Here is a 14,289-nt window from a genome sequence, read left to right as displayed (position 1 = left end):
AAGTTGTTTTGATTTGAATTACTGCATGTTTTCTCTTTACGATTAATTTGATTTGATTATTTTGGTTTGTTCTTTAAATTGCCTTGTAAATTATTTAGATTGTGTTTGTGCATGTTATTGTTTTATTTCTTTGTATCCTGTTTATTTGTATGTTCATTCTGATTTATTCCATTCCATTTTGTATTAGTTGGGTTTGGGTGCGCGTGTGTGTGTGTGTGTGTGTGCGTGTGTGGGTGTGTAGTTGTGAGCTGCTGGCGTTTACTCCGCTGATAATGTTTGTGTTTTGTGCAGGGCAGGAGCTGTAGGGGCAGATAGCGGCTGGTCCCCTGGTGGTGGTGTCCGTCATTGGTCCCTCGACTGTACAGCACTTGGGTGTCATCCGGATGGTGTACGGTAATCACGGTGGTGTATACTAAGGCCCTTTTTTTCCTTCTCAGATTTCCTCCAGCCGCACTAGGCCTACAGCCCTGGCCCAGCCTTGTGTGTTTTTTTTATTAAGCTGAGCTTTGCGGGCAAGTAGTCGACCTTGTCCCCAACTAATAGTAAAACAGTGTTTGACTCCTTTTATTAATAGTATTTTTAAAGATTGTTAATAAAATATTGACTTATTGTTGGACTCACGTCTCATCTCAAGTGCTTTTGAACCTGTGCCCTTAGTCTAGGTAGAGATTTAACGTGGGCTATAGCAGTAATTTTATTTAGTTATTTCCTCGGGGTGAAATTCCCTGAGGTGGCGTTGTCGGTTTGTCCTCACCTCCCACCATTTTGCCACATCTTGGCGTTGTCGGCAGGATGCACTCTTGAAGATAGAGACGTGAATTCCATTTTTTTGTTTTCTTTAATTCTGTTTTACTAATATTACATTGTGGGATTGATTATTTCACTGTGAATTTGTGTGTTGTAGGGGGGACAGAACAGCAGTATTTGCCACTGGGTGAACTAGTTTTATATTAAGTGAATTGTGTGCACTTTACCTATTATTATGGAGGAGGAAATGCAGCAGCTTAGAGACCTGGTTATGCAGCTCCGGACCGATAACGAGCGACTATTGCGGGAAAGGGCTTTGTCTCCAGCGGGTCCTAGTGCAGCTAACCTAGCTTCCCCGGCATCTGGTAGTGAGGCCCCAGTTTTAGGCCGCAGTGCTTCTGTTACAGAGCGGTTGGTGGTAGTGCCTAGAGACCGCCGGTGTCCTATGTTTAATGGTAGAACAGGCATAGGGATAGCCGAGTGGACCGAGGAGATACAGGCATGCATGCGTGTCCGCCATCTGTCTGTCATTGACCAGGCCTTCTTTATTTTCGATCATTTGGAAGGAGAGGCACGGGAAGAGATTAAGTATCGCACTAGTGTGGAGCGTGGCGACCCCATTAAGGTTTTAGCCATTTTAAAGGAGTTGTATGGTTGTGTCCAGTCATACGTCACTTTACAGCAAGCTTTTTTTGCTAGGAAGCAGCAAGAGGGCGAAACACTCCAGGAGTTTTCCCTGGCCCTAATGGCTCTTATGGAAAAGGTGGAACAATGTGCTCCTGATGGTTTGCTTAATGCCAGGGTGTTACTTCGTGACCAATTTGTAGAGCATGTCCTTGACAGTGCTCTTCGTCGAGAATTAAAACAGTTTGTCCGTGGTCAACCTGATGCTACTCTTTTGGAGGTGCGTGCAGAAGCCATTAGGTGGGAGAGGGAAGGGTTTCCGGGGGGCACTAGAGAACGCAGTTACTCCCTCCCTTCAACGTATGGCCTTCAGTATGGGGTGCAGAGTCGTCCCGGCCCAGCCCCCCTTGCTGCCTCATATGGGTCAGAGCTAGGAGAGTTAAAGGAGCTTTTGAAGCGTCAGCAGGAACAGCTCAATCAGCTCACCCAGACAGTAGCGTCCTTGCAGAACCGTCCCATACAGACTCACCCTCCTCGCGGTGGCCCGCTGATCTGTCGAAGGTGCCATCAGCCGGGGCATTTCGCGAGAGAATGTGTTGGGGAACGGGTTCCTGCTCGTGCTAATTCTGCCGCTGGATTTCCCTCTAACGGGGCCAGGCCATTTCCCCGCTCTCACCAGTCGGAAAACTGACGCCCTCTGAGTTGTTGAGCCACAGCTCAGATGGGGAGCCGATGGGCTCACAGGTTGGTCCTACAGCCAAATTGATGTCATCTTGTCCCACCATTGAGGGTTCAATGGGGGGGGTTTCCATTTCCTGTTTGGTGGACACAGGGTCAATGGTGTCCACCATTACTGAGAGTTTCTTTCTAGAGCAGTTTGCACCGTGGAGTCATGATCGTCTTCAGTCGTGTCACTGGTTGCAGCTCCGGGCAGCTAATGGCCTGGAGATCCCTTACATTGGTTATCTAGAGTTAAATGTGACTCTGTGTGGTAAGGTGATTCCGAATTGTGGCATCCTGGTAGTCAAAAACCCACTTGGTGCAGTGTCTTCTGTCCCTGGTATCCTGGGGATGAATGTTATTCGTGGATGCTACAGAGAGCTCTTTGGCGCACATGGATCTGAGCTGTTTGGCACCTCTTCTGTGGTGCATGCCCCTGTCCCCATTGTTGAAGCTCTGCAGCAGTTCCATCAGTCCACCACTCAGTGCCCGAGACGTTCCTCTGGTATAGCCAGGGTTCGGGGTACACAAGCTGTCCGTATTCCTGGCGGAGTTATGAAAATGGTGCCTAGTACTTGTTCTGAAATGTTCTCTGGCCGGGCTGTACTTTTTGAGCCTACTGAGTCTGGCCTGCCAGCAGGGCTTTTGGCATCTCCTTGTATTGTGCATGTCTCCCGTGGTACGGTTTACGTCCCTGTGGTCAACGTGGGGTTAACAGAGGTGTTGCTCTATCCACGTACCACTCTTGGTGTCTTGGGCGATGCCCATATTGTCAGTCTTCCCGCCGGACTCACTGAAGTGAGGTCCACTACAGCCACAGTGTCATCTCAAGTGGCTAGTCACCCCATGTGCAGTGGGGTAGAGGCAGTGGACTTGTCTGTCTTGATGGAGCCAGAGCAGGAGGAGGTGAGGTCCTTGTTGCAGAAATATAGCTCAGTCTTTTCTGCACACGATGGTGACCTGGGCTGCACCAACCTTATCTCCCATGACATTCCGCTGCTTGATGATGTGCCAGTTCGACAGAGGTACAGGCGCATTCCACCATCTGAGTATGAGGAGGTCAAAGCTCATATTAACCAGCTTCTTGAGGCCCAGGTCATCAGGGAGAGCAGTAGCCCCTATGCTTCACCAATCGTGTTGGTTCGAAAAAAAGATGGGAGTCTGCGCATGTGTGTGGACTACCGGTTGCTTAACAGCAAGACGAGGAAGGATGCTTTTCCCTTACCTCGTATAGAAGAAAGTCTTGATGCCCTGTCAGGGGCCCGCTGGTTTTCCACTTTAGATCTGGCCAGTGGATACAATCAGGTACCGGTTTCAGAGCAGGACAAAACCAAAACGGCCTTTTGTACGCCGTTTGGACTTTTCGAGTGGAACCGGATGCCATTCGGCTTGTGCAATGCCCCAAGCACCTTTCAGCGGTTAATGCAGAGGATGTTTGGGGATCAGCAGTGCCAGTCTTTGCTCCTTTACTTGGATGACATCGTTGTGTTCTCATCCTCTGTTTCTCAGCATGTGCAGCGACTTGAAGTTGTCCTGAGTCGGCTCCTAAGAGAGGGGCTTAAGGTAAAACTTGACAAGTGTGCCTTTTTCCAGCAAGAGGTCAGATACTTAGGTCACGTCATCTCTGGTGGGGGAGTTTCCACGGATCCTGCCAAAATTGAGGCAGTGGCTAAATGGCAGCGCCCACACCATGTGTCAGAGCTGCGTTCCTTTTTAGGGTTTGCTAGTTACTACCGGCGCTTTGTTGAGGGGTTTGCAAAGATGGCCGGTCCCCTTCATAAGTTGGTAGCTGAACTGGTAGATACCAAGTCCAAGAAAAGGCAAGGACAGGCACTGGGTCCTTCATGGACAGCTGAGTGTGAGCAGAGTTTTGAGGCCTTAAAGGCCAAGTTGGTTTCTGCTCCGGTGCTTGCTTATGCAGATTTTGGGCGCCCTTTTGTTTTGGAGGTCGATGCTAGCCATAGCGGTCTCGGGGCTGTCCTTTCCCAGGAGACAGAGAGCGGCCTACGACCGATAGCTTATGCTAGTCGAGGCCTTCGGCCCACTGAGCGTAACATGACTAACTACAGTTCCATGAAACTGGAATTTCTTGCACTCAAGTGGGCCATGGCAGAAAAGTTTCGAGAATACCTCCTCGGCAACAGGTGTGTGGTTTTTACTGACAATAATCCGCTAAGTTATCTCCATTCAGCTAAACTTGGGGCCACGGAGCACCGATGGGCTGCTCAACTTGCTGCTTTTGATTTCGAAATTAAGTATCGGTCAGGTCGCAGCAACAAGAATGCTGATGCGCTTTCCCGTCAGTGTCTGTCTGGTCCTAGCCTGGTTGAACAGGCTGTACCTGGCACTCTAGTCCCAGAGGCCCTCCAACAAGCCTCGCACTTGGACTCCGGGGTACCTGCGAAGCAGTCTCTAATATCAGTCTGGCCAAGCCATTCCTCTTCAGATATCCGCTCCATGCAGGAGATGGACCCTATCCTGAAAAATGTTTTGTTTTTTTGGCGAAGGCAGGTCCAGCCTACTCCAGAGGAGAGGCGACAGGTTCCAAGACCAGTGTTGGCATTGTTGCGTCAATGGGATCGTCTGGTTGAACACGAAGGTGTCTTATACCGTCGGATCTTCCGCTCAGATGGGGGGGAGGAAAAGTTTCAGCTTGTTTTACCAACAGTCCTTAGATCAGAGACCTTGAGACAGCTGCACCAGGAACATGGTCATCAAGGTATTGACCGGACCAGTGAGCTGGTGCGACAGCGCTGTTACTGGCCGGGGATGTCGGCAGACATTAAGCAGTGGGTTCAAGAGTGTGAACGTTGTCAGGTTGCAAAGGATTCTGGCTCAGTGCCACATAGCTTCATGGGTCACTTATTGGCCTCTAGGCCAAACGAAATTGTGGCAATAGATTTCACACTGTTAGAACCCTCTCGGGGTGGACTAGAAAATGTCCTTGTGATGACAGACGTGTTTAGCAAGTACACTGTGGCTGTCCCAACACGGGATCAGCGAGCCTCCACTGTGGCACAGGTCTTGTCTACGGAATGGTTTTTCAGGTTTGGTGTTCCCAGCCGCATCCATTCAGACCAGGGGAGGAGCTTTGAGAGTTCCTTGATCCATCAACTTTGCGATATGTATGAAGTAGCAAAGTCTCGTACTACACCTTATCACCCGGCTGGCAACGGACAGTGCGAGAGGTTCAATCGAACGCTCCACAATCTGCTGCGCACACTGCCATCTTCCAGGAAACAGGACTGGGCTTCTTGCCTACCACAGGTACTGTTCTGTTATAATACCACTCCTCACCAGGGTACTGGAGAGTCTCCCTTTCTGTTGATGTTTGGTCGGGAGCCAAGGCTACCTGTAGATTTTCTTTTGGGCGGTGTTCGTGACCCTGTTCCAGGGCGAGTGCAGGACTGGCTTGTGGAGCACCAAGCCAGATTGGGTATTGCCTTGGAAGGCGCTCGAGAGAGGCTGTTGGCTGCAGCAGGTCGTCGGAAGGAGCGGCATGACCAGAGGGTTCATGACGCACCTTTTCAGGTGGGCCAGTTGGTCTACCTTCAGGACCGTAGTATCCGGGGTCGCCATAAAATCCAGGACAAGTGGAGTCCCGTGGTCTTTCAAGTGCTGCGTGTACCTGTAGGTGAAGGAGCGGTTTACACCATTGCTCCTGTGAATGACTTGTGTAAGGTACGTAATGTACATCGCAACATGTTGAAGGCCCAAATTCGGTCAGCGCCTTTAACTCCACCTGCAAAGGTTTCACAACCACTCAAACACATGTTGCCTGGTAGCTCACCCAGCGGGTCTGAGGATGTTGACCTATGTTTGCTGGTCCCTGACACCTCTTTGCTGCCTTCAGAAGTGGTTTTTAACTCTTCAGAGGCCAGAGGGTCTTCTGTTGTCATCCCTGTGGAAGCTCAGCCAATTCCAGATACACCTTTGGTACCAGAAAGTTCTGGTCCACCAACCCACTCCTCCTTTTCAGCAGGCCAACCCAGTTCCAGTCAGATGGTCTTGCGACGAACTGAACGCTCTACAGCTGGTCAACATTCAAATGTCCACCGCCTTCCTCGGGCAGCCGGTGTGGCGGACAATGGAGCAGTTGAAACTCCAGCGCCGGCCTCTAATGCTCAATTTGCCATTTTTAGACCTTGGTACTAACCCTCCAGGTCTCTTGTGTCATCGTCGGGGCGATGACGCAAAAAGGGGGGGTAGAATGTGGCAAGTTGAAGTGACCCGCATTCTTCACGGGTGCACTCAATTACCTGACAGAATCAGTTGTCACGTCATTGCGTAATTGCGGGGCAGTGCCGCCCACTGTTATATATATGGGCAGGTGACTGCGCCTCTGACGTGCGGCATACCTTTCTCCCGGATGCTGTGATCAGTCAGATCGTGGTTTGGCGTGGCTGTGACAGATCGGTGATCCATACTCCCTAATTGTGCGGTAGGTTACGCTGGTAGGATTAGTTACGGCGAGTGGTAGTGGTGTCACGCTTCCACTCTGTTGTTTGCAGAGTCTGCTGCATTGTCTGTGCGGAGCTGAAGTGTGCTCCCTCCACTGTGGGTGAACACATCAGTGTCGGAAGGTAAGCTGGCTACATTATACTCTGGCCACTGGTAGCTCTTGTTGGGCCGCTGACTGAATGGCTTTTTGGTCTTTAGTTGCTGTGGACGGCAAGTGAGCCGTGCGCTCTCTCTCTCTCTCGCTCTCCCTCTCCTCACGAGTCGGAAGCGCTGCGCTGCTATCCTCTGGTAGGTACTGTATATGCATGCTGATCCTGGTGTGTTTTTAAATTGTTACACCACATTAAGATTGAGTATTTTTGCTCTTTGCTCGCTTGGCAGGTAATTGGGCCAGCTTGTGAATCACGGTGCTTTGTTAGTTGTTTTATTTTTGTTTGGTTGTTTGTGTGTTTATTTTTGACTAAGTTGTTTTGATTTGAATTACTGCATGTTTTCTCTTTACGATTAATTTGATTTGATTATTTTGGTTTGTTCTTTAAAGTGCCTTGTGAATCATTTAGATTGTGTTTGTGCATGTTATTGTTTTATTTCTTTGTATCCTGTTTATTTGTATGTTCATTCTGATTTATTCCATTCCATTTTGTATTAGTTGGGTTTGGGTGTGCGTGTGTGTGTGTGGGTGTGTAGTTGTGAGCTGCTGGCGTTTACTCCGCTGATAATGTTTGTGTTTTGTGCAGGGCAGGAGCTGTAGGGGCAGATAGCGGCTGGTCCCCTGGTGGTGGTGTCCGTCATTGGTCCCTCGACTGTACAGCACTTGGGTGTCATCCGGATGGTGTACGGTAATCACTGTGGTGTATACTAAGGCCCTTTTTTCCTTCTCAGATTTCCTCCAGCCGCACTAGGCCTACAGCCCTGGCCCAGCCTTGTGTGTTTTTTTATTAAGCTGAGCTTTGCGGGCAAGTAGTCGACCTTGTCCCCAACTAATAGTAAAACAGTGTTTGACTCCTTTTATTAATAGTATTTTTAAAGATTGTTAATAAAATATTGACTTATTGTTGGACTCACGTCTCATCTCAAGTGCTTTTGAACCTGTGCCCTTAGTCTAGGTAGAGATTTAACGTGGGCTATAGCAGTAATTTTATTTAGTTATTTCCTCGGGGTGAAATTCCCTGAGGTGGCGTTGTCGGTTTGTCCTCACCTCCCACCATTTTGCCACATCTGGAGTCTAAACCAGAGTCTAACAAGGAGGCTAATGAGGCTAAGTACCTGTACCTACAACTGTTTTTCTACTTTTCACATATGTGTGTTTTCTCCATTCCTGTTCATGTCTCTTCTCATAGATATTACAAACCTTACAATCACTCACAGCATCACCGTAACCTTTCCTCACTTATCTATCCCACCCGCTCCACACACATCCAACACCTTGTTGCAGGGGGCCTGTGGAACTGCCAGTCAGCTACCCGCAAGACTGAGTTCATCTCTGGCTTTGCTACTGAGCAATGTCTGGACTTCCTTGCTCTCACAGAGACTTGGATAACACCCTCCAACACAGCCACCCCTGCGGCTCTCTCCTCTGCCCACTCCTTCTCCCACACACCCAGATCCACTGGAAGAGGTGGCGGGACAGGTCTGCTTATCAACCCCAACTGGACTTTCACTCTTTTCCCACTGCCTCACTTCTCTTCACAATCGTTTGAATTTCATGCTGTAACTATAACTCACCCAGTAAAACTCATCATTGTTGTCATCTACCGTCCACCAGGCCCATTGGGACACTTCTTGGAGGAACTAGATGTCCTCCTCTCAAACATCCCAGAAAATGGAAGCAGAAAGAAAATGGAGGAAATCAAAACACCCTGATGACCTGCTTTCCTATCACTCTCTTCTCTCCACCTTCACTGCCTCTATCTCTGCAGCCAAACAATCTTTCTATCAGACTAAAATTCAATCCTCTTTCTCTAACCCCAAAAAACTTTTCTCTATCTTCTCTAACCTCCTTGATCCCCCCACCCCCCCTCCTCCTTCCTCCCTTCTACCAATTCACTTTGTCAACTACTTCACAAAAAAGGTAGATGACATTCGCTCTTCTTTCTCAACCCCACCTCCTGATCTCACCACTATACCAACCACACATTCAGCTCCTTCTCTATCCTCTTTCTCCCCTCTATCTCAGGATCAAGTTCTTTCCCTAATAACCTGCCCCACCGCCTGCCCCCTTGACCCTATCCCCTCTCACCTTCTTCAGTCAATTGCTTCTGATCTTCTTCCTTTCCTCACCCACCTCATTAACACATCTCTATCATCTGGCTGCTTTCCGGACTCTCTTAAAGAGGCCAGAGTGACCCCCCTCCTTAAAAAACCCACCCTTGACCCGTCTGAAGTAAATAACTACAGACCTGTCTCTCTTCTTCCTTTTCTCTCCAAAACTCTGGAGCGCGCTATCTTTAATCAACTCTCCTCCTACCTTCACCGGAACAACCTTCTTGATCCTCTTCAGTCTGGTTTTAAAGCAGGTCACTCGACCGAAACTGCACTTCTTGCTGTCACTGAGCAACTCCACACTGCCAGGGCTGCCTCTCTCTCCTCTGTGCTCATCCTCTTGTACCTTTCTGCAGCATTTGACACAGTTAACCACCAGAACCTTACTTCCTCCCTTCAAGAACTAGGTGTCTCAGGCTCTGCACTTACCCTACTCTCGTCCTATCTTCAAAACCGAACATACAGAGTAACCTGTATGTCGTATGTAGTGTTCAGTTGTATGGCTTCCAGGGCTCTGCATGCTGACATCGTGGAAGACCTGTCAACGGATGGCTTCCTAAAGGCGTACCAGCGTTTCACAGCTCTCAGGGGCCACCCGAGAAAACTTTGGTCGGATCAAGGGACCAACTTCGTGGGCGCCAAGCCAGCTTTAAAAGAGCTCTACGAATTCCTGAACAACATCGACAAGGATCAAGTCCAGAAGAAAGCAACCGCCGCCGGAACAGACTGGTCATGGGTGTTTCACCCAGCAGACTCTCCCCATCGAAACGGAGCAGCTGAAGCAGCAGTCCGTACACTCAAGAGAGCGTTGAGCAACATCGGGGTGGAAGGTCACCTGACAGCACTGGAGTTCCAGACTCTCCTCTACCTGGCAGCTAATCTGTCAAACGAAAGACCAATCGGCGCAAGAGTCCAGGTACAAGACGAGACTGTAGGAGTCATCACTCCCAACTCACTTCTGCTTGGCCGTGCTGGGCCTAGTGGGGACTCTCGAGGGTTCGAATACCTGACTTACCCCGTTGCACGCCTGAGAGCGGTCCAGATCGAGGTCGACAAGTTCTGGAAGCAGTGGAGCCAGCTGGCGGGCCCGGGCCTCTTCGTTCGACAGAAGTGGCACGCACCCGCAAGGAACGTCACAGTGGGAGACTTAGTGTGGTTGGCTGACCAGAATGCACTGAGAGGCCAGTTTAGGCTCGGTCGAGTTGTGGAGGCCCATCCTGATGTGAAAGGCGTAGTTCGAGACGTTAAAGTGAGAACGTGCCAAAGTTGTCCGGTTTCCAGTGGACAAAGAGGGAAAGGCAAAGAGAAAGAGAACTGTCCCTCCACCACCATCCTTCACAGAGATGTCAGGAGGCTGGTGGTTCTGTTACCAGTGGAGGAACAGAAATAGATTCCCCACCACATGATGGTGTGTTTCGGAAAAAGGATCAAGACCCCCCCTCCACCATCCTGGTGGTGTGTTTCGGAAAAAGGATCAAGACCCCCCCTCCACCATCCTCCACGACAGGTGGTGGTGTGTTTCGGTAAAGGGCGTCACTGCGTCATCAAGGACAATGTGAAACCTTTATTTGTCATTTGTATCTGTTATTCATATTGTGTGTAATACGTTCATACTCCACGATGTAGCTTCATGTACCCATTTGAAAGTTAAAAAATTGTGTGTAATACGTTCATACCCTGCGATGTAGCTTTATGTACCCATTTGAAAGGTAAAATTGTGTGTAACGCGTTCGTACCCAGCAATGTAGCCATTTCGGAAGGCAAAATTTGTGGTTGTTGTGGCCTACTTGGATTTTGGAATCAGTAGGCCAAGTGGGAGGTGTAGAACTTTCTAGCAGGCAAAGCTATTTGTCTTTCATTCTATTTATTTGTTCATTGTTGTAATTGGTATCAAAGCACCGTTGCCTTTAAAGAGCCTTTAAGGTGCATTGTCAAAGCCATGTTTTGTTATATATTGCCTTCGTATACAGCTTTGTAAATCTATCTATCATCAGAACCTGTACGACTTGTCGGTTTTACAACTTAACAAGGTACTGTCTAACTTATAAATTCTAACTGACTAACTGCTAACTGACGTCTGCTTAACTATGTATGTGGAATAAACCTTCAGAAAGACAGTCGAGTTGTGCCCGCCGTACTTGTTCTGGTCACCTTTTCCAGAGGGGAGCATTGAGCTGGAAAGACCAGACAGCAGAAATCTGGACACACAGAGAGAGAGAGACACACACACACAGAGAGAGTGAGACACACACACAGAGAGAGAGAGAGACACACACACACACAGAGAGAGAGAGACACACACACAGAGAGAGAGAGACACACACACACACAGAGAGAGAGACACACACACAGAGAGAGGAGACACACACACAGAGAGAGAGAGACACACACACACACAGAGAGACACACACACACACAGAGAGAGACACACACACACAGAGAGTGACACATACAGAGAGAGAGTGAGACACACACACACACACAGAGAATGAGACACACACTGAGAGAGTGAGACACAGAGAGAGAGAGAGACACACACACAGAGAGAGTGAGATACACACACAAAGAGAGAGAGACACACAGAGAGTGAGATACACGCACAGAGAGAGAGACAGAGAGAATGAGACACACACACACAGAGAGAGACACACACACACACACAGAGAATGAGACACACACACAGAGAGAGTGAGACACACACAGAGAGAGAGAGACACACAGAGAGAGAGACACACACACACAGAGAGAGAGAGAGAAACACACACACAGACACAGAGAGAGAGACACACACACACACACACACAAAAATGAAACACAGAGAGCGAGAGAGTGAGACACATACAGAGAGAGAGACACACAGAGAATGAGACACACACACAGAGAGAGTGAGACACACACAGAGGGAGAGAGAGACACACACACAGAGAGAGTGAGACACACACACAGAGAGAGAGAGAGAGAGTGAGACACAGAGGCAGTTGTGTGGGGCTCATATTTAAAAGTGACACACTCCATCTTTAAGAGATCATACAGTGAAGCAGGTGTATTGTTTATTTCTTCACTGTCAGCCATGTTTTCATTGAAAGCAGGTGTCGATATCCCCGGCTGGTTCCCAGTAACAACAACACCTGTGTCAGTACGTACATGTTTATATTGAGTTTTAATACAAATGTTTCCTCCGCTCTTCCTCAGAACATCTGCCTGGATGAAGAAGCAGAGCAGTGAGTGAGTTCTGAACCCTCAGTGCAGGTGAGACGACCCTGTGAAGAAAGAAAAGGTAAAAAAAACACTTTGTCCTGTTCTATTTTTGAGATGTCCTCAGACTGTCTCCCTCCTCCTCCTCACTCTCTGTCTACGTCTGGCTCTACGTCACTGATGTGTGGGCTGTGGTGGACGCACACACACTCACACTCTCTGCTATGTTGTCACGTTGTATTGCCATCCACCCCCCTCCGTTACTTTTGCTTTGAACGGCTGCTGCTGTTCCAGCAGTGTCCCCACCCCCCACATATGTGTTCTTCTGCCTTCTACAGAGATGTTTGTCTTCTTCTTAAAGATATTAATGTCTTCAAGGACATTTCCTCTGGTCGTTATCCATCCTACACCACACACACGCACACACACACACACACACATTACACGCACACACACGCACACACACACGTATTGAAGAGCCTTGTCCTCCTTTAGTTGAGTCTTAAAATAGACTCCTCCTACACATTCTGTCGCCTGCGAGCATCGACAGTTTATTTCCTGTCTTTGCCAGCTCTGTTGTGGCTACCACACACGCACGGGCACACACACACACGCAAGCATGCACACACCCACACACATGCAAGCATGCACACACACACACACACATGCAAGCATGCACACACACGCGCACACACACACACACACACACACACACAGTCCTCTGTTGTGATGAAAACATCTTAGTCTGTCACACAGTGAACAGAGTGAAAGGCGTCATGAGGTCATGTGTTTACAGCCTCATGGCATGTGATCAGGTGATCTCTGAAACACACGCGCGCGCACACACACACACACACTTCCTTGTTCAATTCAAGCAAAACATGAGTCAAGCTCTAATGAAATTTTGACAGAGCATGACTTCCTGTTCACAGTACAACACAGTACAGTTCACAGTACAACACAACACTTTAATTACACTTAAATCACAACATTGTCACAACAAAATCATGTATTCACATACTCGCCATCATTTATGCCCAATATTACTAATTCCATTTACGATGCATTCTGAGTGTTGTTAAAAATGATTGTTACATTGATATATGGACATTTTCCATTTTATTTAGATTCAATAACCGTATATACTCAATGTGTAGGTTGTTGCTTTTTCAGAAATTGAATTAGAAAGTACAGTCATGCATTATTATCATCATTATTATTATTATTATTATTATTATTATGATCATTGTTATATTATTACAATCAAAGCATGATACAAGCATCATAATGGAGATGTACTGTGTGACGTATATGATCAAAGAGCTGGCATTGGTCCTGGGCTTCATGGCCGTGATTGGCCCAGCTGTTTCTCTGCCTGTGTCATGAGCAGGAGCGTGCATGCATCCTGTGTGAAGACATTTCCTGTGCTGTTCTTTTTTTAGCATGGAGCTGTTAGCTGAGCTGTCAGAGCTCCACGTCACTGCGGCTCACTGGCCTCTGCACTAATCTGCATCCTAATCAGTCTGCAACATACACTCTATGACCGTCTCACTGCAGGACTGCTGCAAAGATGATGCATGTTGTTTGGAGTTATTGTGTAAAAGGGACACTTTAGATTATTATTGTCAATAAATAAAAGAAATGCTGGGTTTCTGTAGTTTTCTTACAATCAAAACAAACAACTCAATCAATCAATCAATAAGTATTCTCACAATTGAGTTTGGTGTCTGTGTCCAAAGCCTGACAGCTCAGGTTTGTGTCTGATGCAAAATACATTCTGGAGTTACACTGTTGCATGGGACTTCCTTTATTATCCTTTCAGGGTTCTTTGAACCTGGTTTGCGGTCTATAATGCTACATCTATATGTGTGAGTGAGTGAGTGTGTATGGATGTACTGCAGTGAAAGAGCAGCTGGCAACTATAGGGAAATACCTAGTGACAGCCTGGAGAGACAGCTGACAGGAGGGAAAGAACCCATCAGGCCTGTAACACGCTAGCTACCTGTGGAAGGAGGAACCTGGCATTACTAATGTACAGGTCCCACCCATCTACTGGCTTCTAAAAGTTTCTAAGCGAGAAAGATGATCGGCACAATGCCTGAGACCAGAGTTGAAGCTCCAGAGTTGCAGCTGTGGCTGGGCCAAAGTAACATCCTCTGCAGGCCTGCAAATACATCAAGGTCAGGGACCTCGCATTGACCACTACTTCTTATGAAGCAAGAAGAAGGGAAGAAGTGCCAAGCACAGCAGAGACCCTTGAGCCCAGTCCACCTCAGTTTG

The sequence above is a fragment of the Solea senegalensis genome, linkage group LG6 (assembly GCF_019176455.1).
Source record: "Solea senegalensis isolate Sse05_10M linkage group LG6, IFAPA_SoseM_1, whole genome shotgun sequence".
Lineage (NCBI taxonomy): Eukaryota > Metazoa > Chordata > Actinopteri > Pleuronectiformes > Soleidae > Solea > Solea senegalensis.
The sequence above is the reverse complement of the archived record's forward strand: the minus strand, read 5'-3'. Positions refer to the sequence as shown.